Source organism: Haemaphysalis longicornis, unplaced genomic scaffold (genome assembly GCF_048455015.1).
Source record: "Haemaphysalis longicornis isolate Haplotype H1 unplaced genomic scaffold, Haemaphysalis longicornis Haplotype H1 scaffold_10, whole genome shotgun sequence".
Lineage (NCBI taxonomy): Eukaryota > Metazoa > Arthropoda > Arachnida > Ixodida > Ixodidae > Haemaphysalis > Haemaphysalis longicornis.
In genome coordinates, this window is record NW_027526204.1 from 35,012,282 (window position 1) to 35,021,306 (window position 9,025).

At 47.3% G+C, this 9,025-nt stretch overlaps 1 pseudogene; it reads left to right on the forward strand.

The window, feature by feature from the left end:
* Window positions 1-261: 261 nt before the first annotated feature.
* On the forward strand, window positions 262-855 carry LOC144159781 (uncharacterized; annotated as a pseudogene).
* The last annotated feature ends 8,170 nt before the right edge of the window (window positions 856-9,025 follow it).

The window sequence follows — 9,025 nt, forward strand, 5'->3', positions numbered from 1 at the left end:
AACGGCATGATTCGTTGCCGGACAATCAGTACGAGCACTATAAAACACGAAATCTTTCGAATAAAACAATTTATATTTTGTCCTTATGGCTCCTTTAGACAGCCCTCGAAATTCGTCGTAATTGAGTGGGCATGGAGTGGATGAAGCGACCATGGTCGCTAAGCATCCTTTCTGCTTTTTTGTTACGTTGGCCGCAGTTCTCCACGCGTGCTGTAATGTCTATGCTGAATATATGGCGCTGCCAAGTGATGTGACGATCACCTTGTCCTCGAGATAACAACGCTGTACCGAGTGCAGTGTGAACTACCACCATACGTGTCTCCGCAAGGGGACGCTGGCCAAACCGCCAGAGGGACCTCGACCGCAGCTAGCATGGCCTACTTAAGCAGCCCTTGGACTTCGCCGCATGTCAGGGGGCATGGAATGGAAGCACCGACGATGGTCACTAAGAATCCCTTCTGCTTTTTTGTTCAGGTTGGGTCTGTGTACTCTCTTTATTCCAAAAAAATCCAACAATGTCTGCGTGATTTTTTTCCGGTGCTCACAAGTTTTGGTGTTTGTGTTTTATGAAATTGTGCATCTTGTTTAACCTCGTGCACAAGGAGGGGACGTTCAACTTAACCGTGGTCCCCCAAAATTGAACCTACCACCGAAACTAGTCAATTTTGGTCGGTAATTAACCGCCGTATAAGTACCTAGACGAATGATATGACCAGCTTTTGGAATCTATCAAATAGGGGAAAGAAGGCCAACAAAGTATTAACATCAAGGTATCCGACGTAGCAATGCGTCTTTCGGCTGAGGAAGTAAGCTCCCTAGACGCACTACATGATGAAGCGAATTTGGAAGCGATGATTTTGTCAGCTATGAAGATGCAGCATGACGATACAACCTGGTGTTCTTGGAATATCTCATGGTGCTAAAGAGGCGTGGGCTGACGCAGAAAATTGATTGATTGTAGGGTTTAACCCACCGATGCAACGCAGGCGATGAGGCGCGCCGTAGTGGAGAGTTCAGGATTAATTTTGACCACCTGGGGATGTTTAACGTGCCCCGATATCTCGTACACGCGCGCGTTCTTGCTTTTCCGCTCTATCAAAAATGCGGCTGCCACGGCTGGAAATTGAACCCCTGACCTCGTGCTAAGCAGCGCAATCCCTTAGCCACTGAGCCACCGCGGTGGGTCTGACGCAGAAAATAAAATTAGGGGAATTCTTCCTGGCTCGCTCAAACTGCAATTACCGCAGGAAGCGATTAGCCGCGCACATATATTGGGAGCGTTTGTCAAAAATAAGCGCCGGCAAATCATTGTCCAATTTAGTTTTTTTAAACTAAAGACTCAATTTTTTCACAAAAGTCTAAGTCGCGCGGCACAAACATTTCAGTTACCAAAGACGTTTGGATGGCAACGCTCAACGTACGCAAAAAGTTGCTATAATTCGTGAAGGCCACCCGCCAGTCATTTCCTCTGAAGTGCAACAACTTCGTAATCAACAAGACGTTAGGTGTATTGTAGTATTGCCGATCCTCACATTGAAATTGAACTAAAGGATCGACGTTTTTAAAACAGATAACAGACTACGCCCGGCTGGATCGGGTTCCTCAAACGAAAGAGAACGGCAGTCTCTGAAGTAGCTAGATGTGCCCACACAAGCTGATGGTTTTGGCCGGAAGATGTCCTTTCTCCTTTGCAATGTTAGGAACGTAATTAACTAGCATGACGAATTATTATATCTTGTTTATGCCTGCCTGGCAGATATAAGTGCACTGAAGGAAACTTCGTTGGCAGCGAAGATTGATAGCAAGGAAATTTCCCATGGTGTTAAAACACTATGTTCTTTACCGGTTCGACCGGGGCGGCCGTTCAGGCGGTGGTCTTTCAGTTGCAGTATCAAATTAATTTGTCTCTTTCAGAAGTAATGTCGCTACGGAACTAGAATTGGTATAGCGTGCGTTCGCATGTACCACAAATACTTTGTTCCATTCCACCAAGGCACCTCCACCCTGTGTCATGTGACCTGTCTTTTATGCAATATAACAAGAACAAGTCACAAAGAATTGCGATTCTGCAGCAGTTTTATTTCGTGCAGGACAAGTGCCTTTGTGCAGAGTTTTGCACTGACGCGTCCAAGACTGCAACTGCTATAGATTGTGCTCCGCGTGGGTCAAGCTTTCATGTCAGTAAAACAATGAACCTTTGTAGCAGTATATTCACAGCGGAAGCATACGGTATTTTAACGGTAATAAATCACGCAGTTCAACTTCAAATTTTAAAATCCATCGCGTACACGAACTCTCCTAGAGCTGTGCGTGCATTTGCATCCGGAAAGCGTTCTAAAAACTTTGTCATCAATCTTATTTTTATGGCTATCATGTCTGCATATGCATCAAACCTTCAAACAACTTTCTGTTGGGTCCCAGAACACTGTGGAATTGCCGGAAACAAAACCGCAGATCGAATGGCCACTGTTGCTGCACTCTGGAATACAGCACCATAGTAACAGTGCCGTAAACAAACATGAAGCCACACATCAGACACCAACTTCGCAACAGATGGCGAACACACTGGAGTGAACAGACAGATAACAAGTTACACGTTATAAAACCACACAACTGACACACACAACAAATACAGAGAAGTTGCCCTTGCTAGGTTACGGATAGGGCACAGACATGTTACACACTCGTATCTGCTCACGGGGTCTTCAAGACCTCTGGGTGGCAGGTGTAGAGAAGCCGTATCCGTAGTTGACGTACTAATTTAATGCAAAGCACTTCACACAACACGACGCAAACACTTTCCACAACTATACAGAATACACGTTCCACTACACCCGGCGTTTTTCCTGTCTGACAATCTCATGTTTTCTATAAATGGCGTTGTTAAATATTTAGAAGAAGCTAAACTTTTAGACCTAATTTCATACCACGCATAGCCACACCATGGCCCTATACACCAGCCATGCTCATTGTCAATTTTTTATTTTACTTTTGTTTTTGCTGATCTATCTGAGTGTTTACGGTTTCACCTTTCATGTATAATCTTTGTTTTGGCGCTCTTTTCCCCAGATGGCCTCGCGCCACTAACATCCAAGCATCATCATCACTTCGTTCTTTGTAACTGCTATTGGCCTCCAAATTATCAATCGTGCTTTTCCGACATGTTTCGTGGTGTTTTAAATAAGATACCTATTAATTTAACAGGATGGAGAGTTGGGCGAGTTGGTTTTGATTCATCTTGAAAACAGGCTCGGAAAGACGTTGACCAGGAAAAGAAATACACAGGACGATGCGCTAGAAATATATAGGGCAACCAACTGATATAACCGAACTGAATAAGATGTATACGGAGAATATAAATAAAAATTACCCCAGTCACAAAATATAGCCTATAAAGTGCCATTACTGCCCGTGTCGTCCCAGAAACGCCAACTCTGTATCTTACAGACAGATTGCAGGATAACTCACGCACATCGACCCCTGCCGGCTGGTATTCCAATCCCTCATTCTCTCCCCTTGTGTCCTGGCCCTATTCCTGTGTATTTCTTGTGCCACCGTGCCCTGCGTATTTCTTTTCTTGGTCAACGTTTTTCCGCGCCTGTTTTCAAGATTCCTATTTGATTTCCTGCTGCATTCTTGTTTGTTTCGGGAGACTTCAATCTACCCGATATTTCTTGGTGTGTACACCAGCCAAGTGCAAGCAACGGTTAGATCAAAAGTGCATCTTTTGTCAGTGTGTGCTCAGATTTCAATCTGATCGAACTTGTTAAAACCCGACCAGTGTTACTCCTACCAGCTCAACTATTATAGACTTGGTTCTCACAACTCACCCAGATCTCGGTTCACCCATTCCTGTCGCACCTGGTCTGAGTGACCATTCAGTGATCCATTTCACTATACCCAACAGCAATCGCAGGCGACGGAAAACTTCGAAAACAAAAGAGATTAGAAACGAGCTGACTATGCTGCAGTAAATAAGGAGCTAGAAATATTCACTTAAGAATTTTTTCGTAATTTCGTTCACCGTTCTGTAGACAATAATTGGCATCTGTTCCAATCTAAGGTGTCCGAGTTTTATGTTATTGCGATAGTATGCCCGTTGGCATAAATACTACGTCGCAGGTATAGAGTAACCCCCGTTTTGCGAAGAAACGCAGGTAGGGAGCGATGACAGGGTCCCCTAATCCACCGACGAAAGTCAGGTGGTCTGCCTTGGTGGAGGCCTATGCCTCGGAGGTGTCTTGTTCTCGCCGCTTCCAATGCAGGGCAAGTTTACAGCAAATGTTCAGTGTGCGCATCTTCATCAGGAGCCGTGCAAAAGGGGCAGTTTTGTGCGAACGGGGCATGGTAACGGGGTGGCCACTCCCGGGTAACAGCGGGAGAGAGGGCTACACCAACACGAAGTTTTCGCCACAACACCTCCTCCCAGGGAGCGAGTCCCTTTCACACGGTGGAATTAGAGCTCGTGTGGCGCGACGAACATCTTCTTTCCTTTGGAGAAACTCTTCTCGGGTGTCTAGTGGCAGTCGTGGAATGGTCGGGCCAATGGTCGTGGAATAAATGCAGTGTGGCAGGGGAGAGTATTTCGCCGGGCCCACGAGATTCGCATAGGGCAGGGGTACGTGTACAGTATGTCATGAATGTCCCTCGAGACAGCTGAGTTGTTATTTACTCGACGTAAATCACGTATGGCCACCGTGGAGCCTGTATAAATTTGTAAAGTAGTCTCTTCAGGGGCTTGATGAAGAGCCGCAGTTAGTGCTTGCAAGCCGTCCCGGATGGCCGTAAGCTCGGCCAGCACAGACGGCAGGGTGCGACGTGTTTCGTAGAAGCACGTTTGACAGGACTCTCGTTGGGAAGGACATTTTAGTGTTGTGGTCACCACGTCGCCCTTGCCCCCAGCGTCCACAAATGCCTGCACCACCTGGGTTTGAGAATCAGCCGCCAGTTCTTGTGCGACCGTGAAAAGCGTGTCAGAATGTCCTTTGGATCGATTGTGCAGTCGGGTTAGTGACCTGTTGTCGGTCACCTGGTGGTATAGCCAAGGGGGCGTGGTAACAGCGCAGGTTAGAGATGTGGGTAGCGAACGACTTATGCAGTTTCCTAACGCCGCTGCCTCAGCAACAAAGGTGAGTTTATGCATGTGGGTGGACCGACGTTGATGGACAAGCTCATTCAAGGTGTTAACTTGAGCTTCAGCTTGAAGAGCAGGGATCGGGGCTATCCTAGGAAGGCAGGTAATTGCACGCATTGCGGCTCGGTTAATTGCCTTAGGTCGAGCCCACTCCGCCCGGTTCAGGTGTTGGAATTGGTCCTGGTAAACAAACCGAGGCTGGAGTACAGACCTCAACAATAGACGGGCCAGTTTGGAACAGGAGTCACCAGACTTCGGTGAGATGCGTCGGATGAGGTGAAGCATCTGTCCCGCTTTTTGGCGAGCGGAACGTAGCCATAAAGACGCTGACCCAGAATCATAAATTTGTAACCCCAGCACGCGAAGTGAAGTGGCAGTGCGTACAGGTCGGCTGCAGAGTTGTAATGAGATTGGAGACACCTCCAGTCAGCGGCGGCCCCAAGCACTGGCTACAGGCAGAATTTAGCTGTCTTTTCTGCGGAACGTTTTCAGCCAGCATATTCACACCATTTCTGCGAGTCACGCAAGGATTGTTGAAGGCACGCGGTTTGCCGAGTCATGTCTGAATGTGCAGTCCACACTGTGATGTCGTCCGCGGACATCAGAAAATGCATGTCAGGTATAGAGCCGAGATCGCAGACAAGCGGCAACATAATATTAATAAAAAGGAAGGGCGAGAATACCGATCCCTCAGGCACTCCGCGGATAGGCGTAAAGCGAGTGTAACTTGTCTCACCAATGCGAACAGAAAAGGATCTTTTTGTGTGGAAGTTCCCGAGGAAAGAGGAAACTTTGTCTGGGAGCAGAAAGCATTGGAGAATTTTCAAAATTGCTCCGTGGCTTACGTTGTCGTATGCCTTTTGTATATCCATGGCAAGCACTGTGCGCACTTTGTGTGAACGGCCACCTAGTAACACCATTGACGAGAAGTGGTAAATCCCATCCTTGGTGCCAAGAAGGGTCCTAAACCCGATCTGCGCCGGGTGATACTACCGGAAAGTGTCGATCCACCATTGAAGCCGAGTTGCCAGTATGCGCTCCAACAGTTTGCACTCGGTGCACGTCAAGGCTATTGGACGCAAATTAAAGAGACCCTGCAACACTCTTTGAGCAGTGCAAGTAAACTTGCACGACGTTTAGATTACACTGGCAGGAATACCTGAGCCAAATATTACACGTGCACGTGAAGCGGTGAGCGCGCAAATTGATGTGAAAGACGCGGAAAAACCAACCGCCCTCTCTTCAGTTGTCCTCATTATGGAACCCCTGGCATGACCTAAGGTACGTCACATAGGCCATGGCTGCCCGATCGGCTGTCACTGGTCAACTTCGCGGCTAGATTCTCCCATTTCCGTCGTCTTCATCACTGTGTACGAACCTCTTCTATGCCTGAACCTGTAGGCACAGTTCTACCGTTTCTTTTTGGTTTTGAGTGCCCGCGGAGTTTGTGTGATGAGCTCAATACTTTCTTTTCAACATGGCCACTCGAATACAAACGTTTATTGCTTCAAAAACGCCCTACCAGCCCGAGCGCGCACTTGCGAGCAGGCACCCATGCCTGCTTTTTTGTGGCATTAGACCGGAAATAAGCCCCTCCGCGTTGCGGAGAAAAGCAAAAAACTACCCGGCATGTGATATATCGAAGGCCGCCGAAGAGAACGCCGTGAGCCGCCCCCCTCTCCGGGAGAGAGCGCGCAGCTTTCGTCGCGTTGTCCGCGGTCGAGTTGAGAGGGAACGAGTATGCTCGATTTCTCATCGCGCGTAGTTTCGTTAATTGTGAACGGATTTTCATACTTCTTGCAGGAGGAGATTTCTGGGACAATAGACTTTATCCCAAAATACATTACTAGTAGTCGATGGCAAGTGTTGCAGGGTCCCTTTAAGGAGCGGATCGGGTGGCTTACGAGGCTTCGGTATTGGGACCATATCAGCGAGGAGCCAAGATTCTGGTATGTGACCAGAGAGCCACACATCGTTAATTTAGTCAAGGAGATTGTTGAGGGCTGGATCGTCGAGGTTCTTATAAACCTCGTACGTAAGGCCATCTGGCCCTGGAGCGGACCGATGTTTGGCGTGATCAATCGCTGCACGGAACTCGGACATCGTGAAAGGCGATTGGATTCCACGCACGGCACCATCAGGAGGTGAGGAACCTACGTAACTTGGCAGGGGAAACGGACATGGGCTGCTGGCCGGAAGAATGTGAAAGGCAGGGAACAGGGCGCGGGCAACATCGGCGGCAAATTGAACAGGATCCCTGTTCGATGCCAGACATGCACTGGCCGCCGCATCCGGAGTGCGGCCTCCACTTTCCATCGCCGTAAAGGTGCGCCAGATGGATGACGTAGTCGCTGATGGGCCGAGCTATTCACACCAGATCAGCCATCGCTGCCTTGAAAGACGCTTCTCATGACGCGTGGCAGCCGCAGTCTGACTTTGCAAGCGTATTCGGGCCTCCAAAAACGAGGCATCTATGGAGGCAGCCACTTTAGCTTGTTTGCGCTGGCCCATAGCTGTAAGAGTCGAAGGTCAGGCTTCGGCCGGGATTCCTCTACCCATGTGTCATCACAAGCGCTTCGCAGGGCTTCCTTAACGTGAGTGATGGGGTCCGGACTTGGCACCGTGGGCATTGTGTTGATGTTATCCCGGAACATATCCCAGTTTGTTACCATGCAGCAAATAAAAAACATTATGTATCCCTGCGTAGAATAACAAATACCGTTCAGTCATGGTGGTTGACGCCGACCCTAAAGGGAGTACAGAGTTTTTACAGTGTAGTCCCTTTGAGAAAGCCACACATTGTAGGTCTACTGACCGAGCGGCATACAATGACAATCGGTGAATATGCACACGTGCTTGCCGTGGCGGGGCGTCCTTTTGTTAAACTACCCTCCCCTATATGCTTAGACATATTCCACGCAGATTATGGCTAACGGTCAGCGGAAAAAGTGAAAAGAAAATTGCGTTGATGTCAGAAGACGACGTTGTGAACCCAAGTGAAGTGTGCTGTGAAGCCTTAAGGGGTGCATTTTCGTCGGTGTTTGTAACCTGTGTACTATCCCGATTGTCCCATTTTCCTGCCTGCAATTTTTTACAAATAGATCTAATAGTTGTATACTGGGAGTTGCCAAATTGATAAAGAATCTGAAACCTTCGTCCCCCGGAGATGACGATATTAATCCAAAATTCTTAAAAAAATACTGAAATAACCGCTGTAATTCTGTCTAACTTCCTTTTCCAGTTTATGGAAACTTCTACAATGCCGCAGGATTGGAAGGTCGGGAAGGTGGTTCCCTTGCCCAAAACAGGTAATACTCACAACACCATTCATTACAGACGCGTATCACTCATCAGTGAACGTGTAAAGTTGTTAAGCAGATTATCTATAGCTATTATTCCACTTTCTTGAAAGCAATTTCTTTTTCAGCAAGCACCAAAATGGTTTCAGAAAACATTACATCTATGAAAGTCTCTTGCATAGTCTCACTAACGACCTATTTAGCGCCCCGGACCGTTCTTCAGTTATCGACTGCGTATTGATCGACTTTGCAAAGGCTTTTGATACCATTTGTCATAAGCTACTACTGTATAAATTAAAATCGCTTAGTCTAGATGTAAATATTCTTAAATGGTTTGAGACTTTTTAAGTAACCGCGCACAATATGTAGTGGCTAATAACTTTATTTTCAGGGACATCTCTGTTCCACCTGGTGTGCCACAAGGTTCTGACTTAGGACCCCTATTATCCTTAATTTATATTAACGACTTACCTAAGACACCATCATCAACTATTAGACTTTTTGCAGACGACTGCGCAACATACAGAGAAATTCTTAATTCCGCCGTCCAAAGTGTGCTACAATACATGTTTAATCAAACTGAACACAAATA